This window comes from Carcharodon carcharias, chromosome 17, assembly GCF_017639515.1.
Source record: "Carcharodon carcharias isolate sCarCar2 chromosome 17, sCarCar2.pri, whole genome shotgun sequence".
Taxonomy (NCBI): Eukaryota; Metazoa; Chordata; class Chondrichthyes; order Lamniformes; family Lamnidae; genus Carcharodon; species Carcharodon carcharias.
Genome location: NC_054483.1, coordinates 62663720 through 62676298, shown reverse-complemented (window position 1 = coordinate 62676298; position 12579 = coordinate 62663720). Strand labels below are relative to the sequence as shown.

The 12579-nt window shown below is 42.3% G+C and overlaps 1 protein-coding gene across 1 annotated transcript in view; it reads right to left on the bottom strand.

Moving 5' to 3' along the window:
- hectd2 (HECT domain containing 2) overlaps positions 1 to 12579 on the bottom strand; it is a 166255-nt gene that overhangs the window by 141611 nt on the left and 12065 nt on the right. The gene's annotated exons all lie outside the window — the stretch shown is intronic.

Genomic DNA, 12579 nt, shown 5'->3' with positions numbered 1-12579 from the left:
TTTCAAGTTACAGAGCTAATCCCCACATTTTACAGCCTTTCATTGTGCATCATCCAAGGACATAAACAATTTAAAAAATGTTGCAATGCAAAATGAAATGGAAATAAATCTGGTGCAAAATACAATGTAATTACACTGTTCAATTAATCACAACCATATTATTACACCTTTTATGCTGTCTGCATGTCTTTCAGCACTTCTTTAAGTGGCTGTTACTTCAAATAATGGATGCCAGAAAATGAGATTACAACTAAAATCCAAACTAAAGGGTTCAGAGAAACTTCAAGAGCACTTTTTCCCCTCATCATGGTAAACTCTAATATAGTCCCAGGAACATTCTGTAAGGAAGTTCCAGTTTTGTTACATTTTTAACTTGAGAAACCAACAAGAAAGGCAATGCCTAGAAGCAAAGCCAAAGTTTAAAACAGTGGGAAAGTACACTAGGTAATTAAACGGTAGTTGTGGTTTGTTTACACCTACTATGGTTTTGAACTTGTAGACTTTGGGAGGAGTCAGAATATGTGACTGTACAATGAGTCTTGATTTCAACATAATCAGGATGCAAAGTTGAGACAACAACATGTAGCATGGTGTACTCAAATGTTTGTAAGAACAAGAAAGGAAAATGTCCTATCATTTCAATGTAAGGTACCTATTTAACTGCATGTCCCACATCTAGGTCACCTCTATCACACTTATAATTGGGTATGAAAACTCTAAGCAGAAGCGATAGAATAATGATAACGGGGGACTTTAATTAGCCTAAATATATAGACTGGGATAGAAATAGTGTTACAGGGCCAAGAGGATGAAAAATTTCTGAAGTGCATTCAGGAAAATTTTCTTGAGCATTATGTTTCTCGCCCAAAGAGGAAGGAGGCATTGCTGGATCTGGTTTTAGGGAATGAAGTGGGTCAAGTGGATCAAGTGTCAGTAAGAGAACAGTGATCATTATATCATATGGTATAGCTATGGAAAAGGACAAGAAGCAATCGAGCATAAAAATATTTAACTAGAGGAGGGCCAATTTCAGTAGACGAAGAATGGATCTGTCCCAGGTAAATTGGAATCAAAGATTTGCAGGTAAAATGTAACAAAACAATGGGCTGCCTTTGAAAAAGAAATGGATTAGGTACAGTTCACAGTATCTTTACAGTGCAGGAGGCCAAAGGGCCGATTAAGTCTGCACTGGCTCTCTGAAAGAGCATTCCTAGTCCCACTCCTCTGCCTTATCCCCATAACCTTGCACATTCTCTCTCTTCAGGTAGCAAACCAATTCCCTTTTGAATATCTCAAATCGAACCTACCTCCACCACCCTTCCAGGAAGTTTGTTCCAGACTTCAACCACCCTCTGGGTGAAAAAGATTTTCCTCACATCACATTTACTCCTTTTGCCAATTATTTTGAATCTGTGCAGGCTACTGTGTGCTTGCACAGGAACAGGAGAGTGAGCACATCCTGAGTGGGTATTCAGAATTTGGTGGGTATTCAGAATTTGGTGCAAAGTGGGAATTCGGTGCACAGGGGACAAGGTGCTGTTTGCATTTTTTCCTTGCTATCCAACTTCTTAAATCTTCAGAGCGTGCTGCAGCAGTAGTGGCTACAAGGAAAAGGAATCACTGCTAAGTAGTGGGTAAGGTATTTACTACTTTATTCGCTTATAGTTTAAGGTCTTTTTGTGGTTTACAGTTTGTATACTCCACAGTAAGGAGGATCAGGAAAGAAGGGCCCTAGGGTAAATGACTTAAAAGGTTTAATTTAAAGGGATAAGTCATGGCAGGAGCGCTCAAAGCCATAATGTGTTCCTCGTGCTCCATGTGGGAAGCCAGGGACACTGCCAGTGCCCGGGACCAGCATGTGTGCAGGAAGTGTGTCCAGCTGCAGCTCCTGGAAGCTTGGGTTACAGAGCTGGAACGGCGGCTAGGGACACTGTGGAGCATCTGCGAGTCTAAGAGCATCGTGATAGCACATTTAGAGAGGTGGTCACACCGCAGGTGAAGGGACTTGAGGAAGGAAGGGAATGGGTGACCACCAGGCAGTCCAAGAGAAACAAGCAAGTAGTTCAGGAGTCCCCTCGGGTCCCCCTCGCAAATCGGTATTCCATTTTGGAGGCTGATGAGGGCGCTGGTTCCTCCAGGGAGTGTGGAAAGAGCCAAGCTACTGGCAGCACAAGCAGCCTGTCTGTACAGGAGGGGAAGAAGGGAGGAAGAGCAATAGTAATAAGGTATTCGATAGTCAGGGGAACAGATAGGTGCTACTGTAGTCGTCAACGTGGCTCCAGGATGGTATGTTGCCTCCCTGGTGCCAGGGTCCAGGCTGTCACTGAACAGCTGCAGGGCATCCTGAAGGGGGAGGGTGATAAGGCAGAGGTCATGGTACATGTTGGTACCAATGACATAGGTGGTAAGAGGGATGAGTTCTTGCATCAAGAATTCAGGGAGTTAGGCAATAGACTAAAAAAGCAAGATCTCTCGGGTTGTAATCTCTGGATTACTCCCAGTGCCACGTGCGAGCGAGCTCAGATATAGGAGAATAGCACAGATGAATACATGGCTTAAGAGTTGGTGCAGGAGGGAGGGTTTTAGATTCCTGGATCACTGGGACCGTTTCTGGGGAAGGTGGGACCTGTACAAACGGGACGATCTACATCTGAACCAGAGAAGGACTAACATCCTTATGGGCGGGTTTGCTAGTGCCGTTGGGAGGAGTTTAAACTAATTCGGCAGGGGGAGGGGACACAATGTTAGCAGAATAGGGACACATCATAATACAGTAAAACAATCAAGTCAGAGGGAGTACAGCTGCAATATGCTTCAAGGGAGTAAGGCAAGGCTGGATGGCCTCTACTTTAATGCCAGGAGCATTACAGGTAAAATGGATGAGTTAAGGCTGAGGATTGACATGTGGAATTGTGATATAGTAGCCATCACTGAGACGTGGTTGAGTGAAGGGCAGGATTGGCAGCTCAACATTCCAGGATGTAGAATCTTCAGGTGAGACAGAGGAGGGGGTAAAAGAGGAGGAGGCATTTCATTATTAGTTAAGGAGTCTGTTACTGCAGTAAGGAGAGATGATATCTTGGAGGGGGCATCGAATGAAACTTTGTGGGTAGAGTTTAGGAATAAAAAAGGGGCAACCACATTAATAGGTGTTTATTATGGACCCCCAGATAGTCAGTGGGAAATTGAGGAGCAAATATGTGCACAATTTGTAGAGATGTGTAAAAATAATAATAGGGCAAAAATATATTAGGTGGTTTCAATTTTCCCAACATTAATTGGGACAGACATAATGTTAAGGGCTTGGATGGAGTGGATTTCTTGAAATGTGTACAGGAGAACTTTTTAGGTCAATATGTAGAAGGTCCAACAAGGGACAGCGCATGTTGGACCTAATTCTGGGGAATGAAGCCGGACAGGTGGCTGAGGTGGTGGTGGGGGAGCATTTTAGTGATAGCGACCATAACATGGTACAGTTTAAGCTTGTTATGCACAAAGAAATAGACAAGTTGCAAAAAAATGTTTTAGATTGGGGGAGAGTGAATTTTAGTAAAATATGACAGGATCTGGCCAAGGTAGACTGGGAACAGTTCCTTGTGGGGAAATCTATAGAAGAGCAGTCGGGGGTGTTCAAAAAGGAAATGGGGAGGGTACAGGCTCAACATGTTCCCTCTAGGGTGATAGGAAGGAGTAACAAGCCCAGAGAACCATGGATAACCAGAGATATTCAGGTTACGATGAGAAGGAAAAGAGAGGCTTTTAGCAGGTACAAGGGAAGCAAATCAGCAGAGGCATTAGTGGAGTACACACAGTGCAGGGTGGAGCTTAAGAAAGCAATTAGGAGAGCAAAGAGGGGGTATGAGAAAGCTCTGGCTGGTAAAAGTAGGAAAAATCCCAAGATATTCTATAAGTATATCAATGGGAAGAGGATAACCAGGGAAAGAGTAGGGCCCCCATAAGGGACCAAGGGGGCAATCTATGGGTGGAGCCCGAGTGTTGAATGAATACTTCACGTCCGTCTTCACCCAAGAGAATGAGGATGAAGGTATCGAACTTGGGGAGAGAGAGTGTGAGGTTCTTAAGCAAATTGATATAGGGAGTGACAAGGTATTGGAGGTGTTGGCAGGCTTAAAAGTGGACAAATCTCCAGGTCTGGATGATTTGTGTCCCAGACTGCTGAGGGAGGCAAGGGAGGAGGTCGCAGGGGCTCTGACCCAAATTTTTAATTCTTTTCTGGCCATGGGGAAGGTGCCAGAGGAATGGAGAACAGCTAATGTGGTTCCGCTATTTAAGAAGGGCTGTAGAGATAAGCCAGGGAACTAAAGGCCAGTGAGTCTCACATCAGTGGTAGGGAAACTATTGGAGAAATTTCTGAAGTAGAGTATCTATCTCCACTTGGAGAGGCAAGGTTTGATCAGGGATAGTCAGCATGGCTTTATCAGAGGGAGGTCCTGCCTAATAAATTTGATTGATTTTTTTGAGGAGGTGACCAGGTGTGTAGATGAGGGTAGTGAAGTCAATGTAGTTTATATGGATTTCAGCAAAGCCTTTGACAATGTCCCACATGGGACACTTATAAAGAAGGCAAAGGCACATGGGATACAGGTAACTTGATAAGGTGGATTCAAAATTAGCTTAGTTGTCAGAGGCAGAGGGTGATGACAGAAGGATACTTTAGTGACTGGAAGCCAGTGTCCAGTGGCATACCACAGGGATCTGTGCTCGGTCCCCTATTATTTGTCATTTATATAAATGACATAGATGACTATGTGGGGGGTAGGATTAGTAAGTTTGCGGATGATTCAAAGATTGGCCGGGTGGTTAACAGTGAGGTTGAATGTCTGGGGCTACAGTAAGAAATAGACGGGATGGTCAAATGGGCAGAGAAGTGGCAGATGGAATTTAACCCTGAAAAGTGTGAGGTGATACACTTTGGAAGGAGTAATTTGACAAGGAAGTATTCAATGAATGGCATGGCACTAGGAAGTTCTGAGGAACAAAGGGACCTTGGCGTGTGTGTCCATAGATCTCTGAAGGCAGAGGGGCATGTTAGTGAGGTGGCGAAAAAGGCATATGGGACACGACTTTATCAATCGAGGCATAGATTACAAAAGTAGGGAGGTCATGTTGGAGTTGTATAGAACCTTGGTGAGGCCACAGCTGGAGTACCGTGTGCAGTTCTGGTCACCACATTGCAGGAAGGATGTGATTGCGCTGGAGGGGGTGCAGAGGAGATTCACCAGGATGTTGCCTGGGATGAAACATTTAAGTTATGAAGAGAGGTTGAATAGACTTGGGTTGTTTTCGTTGGAGCAGAGAAGCCAGAGGGGCAACCTGATCGAGGTGTACAAGATTATAAGGGGCATGGACAGGGTGGATAGGGAGCAGCTGTTCCCCTTAGTTGAAGGGTCAGTCACAAGGGGGCATAAGTTCAAGGTGAGGGGCAGATGGTTTAGAGGGGATGTGAGGAAAAACTTTTTTTACCCAGAGGGTGGTGACGGTCTGGAATGCACTGCCTGGGAGGGTGGTGGAGGCAGGTTGCCTCACATCCTTTAAAAAAAGTAGCTGGATGAGCACTTGGCACATCATAGCATTCAAGGCTATGGGCCAAGTGCTGGTAAATGGGATTAGGTAGGTAGGTCAGGTGTTTCTCACGTGTCGGTGCAGACTTGATGGGCCTCTTCTGCACTGTGATTCTGTGCCCTTTAGTTCTTGGTGTTCTCTTGAGTGGGAACAGATTCTCACTATTTACCCTGTACATACCCCTCAGATCTTGAATACCTCTATCAGGTATCCTTTCAGCCTTCTTTTCTCCAATGGAAACCATCCCAACCTCTCTATCATCATTGCTACAGTTCTTCATCCCTGGAATCATTCCTGTGAATCCCCTCAGTACTCTCTACAATGCCTTCACATCCTTCCTCAAGTGTGGCACCCAGAACTGGATGCAGTATTCCAGATGAGGCCTAATCATTGTATTATACAAGTTCAACATGACCTCCTTACTCTCAATGCCCCTATTAATAAAGCCTAAATTACTATTTGTTTTATTAACTGCTCTCTCAACATGTCCTGCCATCTTCAATAACTTTTGTACATTTACTCCAAGATCCCTCTGATCCTGCATCTCCTTTAGAGGCTCTCCCTTTATTTTATATTGTCTCACCATATCTTTCCTGCCAAAACGAATCACCTCACACTCCCCCACATTGAATTTCATCTGCTACTTGTCTGCCCAATCCACCAACATGTATATGTCCTTTTGAAGTTCAAGTCTATCCCCATCACAGCTGGCAACACTTCCAATCTTCGTATCATCTGCAAGTTTTGAAATCATGCCTTTCACACCACAATCTAGGTCATTAACATATATCAGGAAGAACAAGGGTCCGAACACTGACCCCTGAAGAACTGCACTACAAACCTTCCTCCAATCTGAAAAAAACATTTATCACTACTGTTTCCTGTCACTCAACCAGTTTCTTATCCAAGTGCCTACTTTCCCTTTTATTTCATGACCTAGAATTTTGCTCACAAGTCTGTTGTGTAACATATATCAAACGCCTTTTGAAAGTCCATACACACCACATGAACAGCGTTTCCTTTATTAATCTTCTGTTACCTCCTCAAAAAATTCCAGCAAGTTAGCTAAACATAATAGTTGAGGTACATTCCCACAAGCAGGGAAAGGTATGGCAAACAAAGCTAAACTTTATGGATGACAAAAGGGATAGAAAGTAAGATGAAGTAGAAAAACGATGGTGCTTATGACATATGTCAGGTCGATATTACAAGAGAAAATCAGGCTGAACATAAAAAGTTCAGAGGATTAATGAAAAAGGAAATGAGAGGCGCAAAGAGAGAACATGAAAAGAGATTGGCAGCTAACATAAAAGGAAACCTAGAAGTCTTTTATAAGCACATAAATAGTCAAAGCATAAAAAGAGATGAGGTCAATTAGGGATCCATGTGTGGAGGCATAGGGCGTGCCTGAGGTACTAAATGAGTACTTGGTATCTCTCTTTATTAAGGTAGAAGATCCTGCCAAAGTCATAGTGGAAGAGGAGGTAGCTGAGACACTGAATGGGCTAAAAATTGATAAACAGGCAGAATTAGAAAGCCCAGCTTGCATAAAACTGCTAAGTCACCATAACTTTTGGGATGCAACTACAGATGCTGAGGATAGGAAGGATGAATATTGCAGAAACAATGATCATAATCTTCCAATCCTCCTTAGTTGCAGGAGTGATCCCAGAGGGCAGGAAAATAATAAGTATTACACTCTTATTCAAAAAAAGGGTGTAAAGATAAACCCAACCAGTTTAAATCCAGCAGCGGGAAAGCTTTAAAATACAATAATCAACAAATACAATACTATATACAATAAAAATTAAGTCACTTGGGCACGTATGGATTATTTGAGGAAAGCCGACACATATTTGTTAAAAAGCAAATTATGATTAACTAATGACTAAGCTTTTTTGATGAGGTAACAGAGTTGATGAGGATAACACAGTTGCTATGGTGTAAGTGGACTTCTAAAAAGGGTTTCATAAAGTGCCACACAATACTCCTGCCAGCAAAGTTGAAACCAATGGAATATAAGGGACAGTGGCAGTATAGTTGCAAGCATGAGTGACAGGAAATAGAGTAGTGGTGAACAGTTGTTTTTGGACTGGAAGGCGATTTGCAGTTACAGCAAGCAATTAGGAAAGCAAATGGAATGTTGGCCTTTATTGCAAGGGTGGGGAGGTGGAGGAATATAAAAGAAAGGAAGTCTTGCTACAACTGAGGTTTTAAATGATTACTTTTCATCTGTGTTCACTATGGAGAAGGACGATGTAGCTGTAGAAATCAGGGAGAGGGACTGTGATATACTTGAACAAATTAGCATTGAAAGGGAGGCGGTATTAGTAGCTTTAGCAGGCATAAAAATGAATAAATCCTCAGGCCCAGATGAGATACATCCCAGCCTACTATGTGAGGGAAGGGGGGAGTGGGGGGAGATTGCAGGGGCTCTGACACTAATTTTCAAAACCTCTCTGGCCGCAGGAGAGGTGCCAGAGGACTGGAGGACAGGGAATGTGGTGCCATTATTCAAGAAGGGTATTAAAGAAAAACCAAGTAATTATGGGTCAGTGAGTCTAACATCAGTGGCAGGGAAACTATTGGAAAAAATTATGAGGGACAGGATTAATCTCCACTTGGAGAGACAGGGATTAAATCAGGGATAGTCAGTGTGGCTATGTCAGGGGCAAGATCATGTCTAACAAATTTGAATTTTTCGATGAGGTGACTAGTTGTGTGGATGAGGGTAGTGCAGTTGATGTAACCGACATGGACTTCATTAAAGCTTTTGACAAGGTCCCACATGGGAGAATGGTCCCAAATGTAAGAGCAATGGGATCCAGGGCAATTTGGGTCCAAAATTGGTTTAGTGGCAGGAGGCAGAGGGTGATGGTTGAAGATTGTTTTTGTGATTGGAAGCCTGTGATGTATGGTGTACCACAGGGATCGGTGCTGGGACTTTTACCGTTTGTAGTATACATGAATGATTTAGACATGAATATGGGAGGTGTGATCAGTAAGTTCGCAGATGACTTGAAAATTGGTGGTGTCGTAAATAGTGAGGAGGAAATTCTTAGATAACAGACGATATAGATGGGTTGGTAAGATGGGCAGAGCAGTGGCAAATGGAATTTAATCCTTAGAAGTGTGAGGTGTTGCATTTTGGGAGGACTAACATGGCAAGGGAATATACAATGAATGGTAGGTCCCTAGGAAGTACAGAGGATCAGAGGGACCTTGGCGTACATGTCCATAGATCCCTGAAGGCAGCAGCACAGGTAGATAAGGTGGTTAAGACATAATGGGATACTTGCCTTTATTAGCTGAGGCATAGAATATAAAAGAGCACAGAGGTTATGTTGGAGCTGTATAAAATACTATTTAGGCCACAGCTAGAGTACCGCATGCAATTCTGGTTGCCACACTATAGGAAGGATGTGATTGCACTGGAAAGGGTGCAGAGGAGATTTACCAGGATGTTGCCTGGGCTGGAGCATTTCAGCTATGAAGTGAGACTTGGTAGGCTAAGGTTGTTTTCTTGAAAGCAGAGAAGGCTGAGGAGGTGGGGGGGTGGGGGGCGGGGGGGCGCGCTTGGTAAGAGATATACTAAATTATGAGAGGCATAGATAGGAAGAAACTTTTTCCCTTAGCGGAGATGTCAATAACCAGCGGGCATAGATTTAAGGCAAGGGGCAGGAGGTGTAAAGGGGATTTGAGGAAAATATTTTCACCCAGAAGGTGGTTGGAATCTGGAACACACTGCCTGAGGGGGTGGTAGAGGCAGGAACCTTCACAACATTTGAGACGTATTTGGATGAGCACTCGAAACGACACAGCATACAGGGCTACGGGCCAAGTGCTGAAAAATGGGATTTTAATTTATAGGTGCTTGATGGATGACACAGACGTGATGAGCCAAAGAGCCATTTCTGTGCTGTATAACTATGACTCTAAGGATAGTGAACCGTGAGGAGGATAGTGCTAGACTTCAAGAGGATATAGACAGGCTGGTGGAATAGGCAGACATGTGGCAGATGAAATTTATATTTATCAAAATAATATCAAGAAGTTTGAAGTGACACATTTTGGGAGGAAGAAAGTGGAGGGGCAATACAATGGGTACAATTCAAAATGGGGTACAGGAGCAAAGATACCTGGGGTATAAGCACATATCATTAAAGATGATAGGGCAGGCTGAAAAAGTGGTTAAAAAGGCATACAGGATCGTGGGCTTCATAAATAGAGGCAGAGAGTACAAAAGTAAAGAAGTTATGATGAACTTTAAAAAATATTGCTTTGGCCTCAACTCGAGTATTGTGTCCAATTCTAGACACTGCACTTTAGCAAAGATATGAAGGCTTCAGGGAGGGTGCAGATAAGATTTACGAGAATGGTTCTGGAGATGAGGGACTTCAGTTATATTGATGGAAGCTGGGGCTGTTTTCCTTAGAGAAGTTTCAAAGTCGATTTAATAGAGGTGTTCAAAATAATGAGGAGTCTAGACGGCGTAGATGGAGAGAAACTGTTTCCATAGGTGGAGGGATTGAGAACCAGAGGACACCGATATAAGGTGATTGGCAAAAAGAACCAACAGCGACAGGAGGAAAATCAGTTTTTTAGGCAGCAAGTGGTTAGGATCTGGAATACAGTGCTTGGAATGTGAAGGAGACAGATTCAATCAAGGGTTTCAAAAGGGAAATGGATAACCACCCGAGGAAAAAACAGATGTGGGGCTATGGGGAAAAAGTAAAGGGAGTGAGACTAGTTGAGTTGCTTTTGCAGAGAGCCGCAAGGAAATAACAGATCGAATGGTTTCCTTCTGTGCTGTTACCATTCCATAATTCTATATTCCATGTTCCTGATGACTCTCAGTTACCATTCTGAGCTCTCTATTGGACTTATCCTTCTTAAGTCTTGTTCCAACTTCCCTCTGTGTATCGATGGAAAAAATACAAGGTAGAATTAGGATAGTACCCAGGATAAATGGTTATGAATAGTTGTAAGGTAACTGACTCCTTTTTAATAAAAAAATGAGCAAAGCAACAAGATTTTTGAACCATAGCTGGACTAATTTTGAAAAGAAAATAAGCAATGCAATTATATATGGGAGCTTGCTTAACATATAAAACAAAATTAGTACATGTTGTATTATGTTTGCCAAACCTCTAGGTTTTACTGGGAATCAGAATAGGGGATTGACCTCCTGGGCATAACTGCTGGTGACCGGGGAGTAAAGTAGCCCCATGTCCCGTGTGTAACTTGAGCAATATGCAAAAGCTATTAAACGGTCATGTGACTGCACTTTCCGTAGGTAAGTTGCAGCAAGTGCTCCAAATTTATTTGGATGCAGTGATACAAACTCAGTGCTGCTAATATGAGATACTTTTTTATTAAGTTTGTTGAGTTTCACTTATCTTCTGCTTTGTACAACCTTACCTCTAGCTTCCTGTAGTTTGATAGTTTATAAAACTAGCAGATTTTATTTAGACCAGTAGCCAGGAAGACACACTTTTTTTCCACCTTGATCTTCGTGTCTGTCACTATTTAATCGTGACCAGCAAAAGTCCTGCACTGGCAACAGTGTGATCTATGTACATTTAAAACACATCACCACCCTACAAATGAATTTCAAAACCATTAGCAGATATCTGCCTTTATCATGAACATACTGTGGCTGACTGAACTGACATCGTGTCACAATTATATTGTGCTTGGGCAGTGACCAGTTTGTCAAGGCCAACCTGAGCACTCGCAACCTCAAAACACCATTTGTTACCTAGCCTCCTTGCAAGACAGCAGATGTCAAGCCATTAAGTAAACAAAATCACATTTGAAGACTGCAGTATATATGTCATGTGATATGTCATGTGACTGAATTTCTAGGGTCCAATCAGTGTTGGCAACCCTAGTTATATACTGTTAAGTTAATGCATAAAAAGATAACAAGGTTATTGTAAAAATATTGCCACAAGAACAAAAAAAGCTATCCTGGAACTTTGCACTGGCTATGGCTGGGAACTGTAGATTTTAAAGAGTGCTATACATCATCTGTGGCTGACATTAGAAAGTGGTTTCAAACGTAATGCAAAAATGATATCGTCTCAATCAACAATTTCATATTGTTTCAAGAGTTAAACTATTTTTGCTCAATACCGTGATGCAGAGAAGTATCTATAAAGGTGTGCATTAAAGTAAACCTTCAAAAATGAGGGCTCTATTCATTCTGATCAAGAACATTCAGAACTGAAATAGGTACTGTACTAGGAGCGATGCTGCATCTTAAACGCGATCCTGCTTTGATTCCCGTTAATACCAGCGCCATTCTACAACAATCTCCAAGGGGCTATGGCGATCCTACTCACTTTAATACATAAACTCTATCCTGGTCTTGATTTTAATGGGGCTATGATAATCAACTATTTAAAAAGTGGCACAAAAATCCCAGGAAATAATAGAGTACCGTAAGTAGTGGTGAAAAGTGATGTATGCCAAAATTTCCTGTGATTTTTGCACCTTCAATCAGGTTCTCCGATGTTGATGGCACAACTCTCCCGGGAATCCCAAGGCCATTATCATCTTCAATGTTCTACAACAAAGGTGAATTGAAGAGGTATTGTTTGTTTCTCTGACAGTGCTATTAGTGAAAAACTTTATTCCAACAAATATAGGTAACATTAAGAGCATAACCATTTTCACATGATGGTAAAAGTGGTTTGTCTATACTTGAATATTCCTCAAATTGTAGAAGTGAAATAAGTGAGGGAAAAATTGCAAGAAAGCCTGTTTTAAATCAGATTCTGGAAAGCTAAATCAACATATTGTGTTACAGCTACAAAGGATACTTATCAAACAGTTCACAAAAGAGACAGCAGCAATGACGCAATTTGAAGTGCTTCATGTTGCCAGCTTTTCATATCCCTAAGACAACAGTAGATGAAGTATCTTATTAACAAAGCCATACCTCACTTCCAGACAGTCTAACAAAAATATATGCGTTCCATGTGTCAGTGC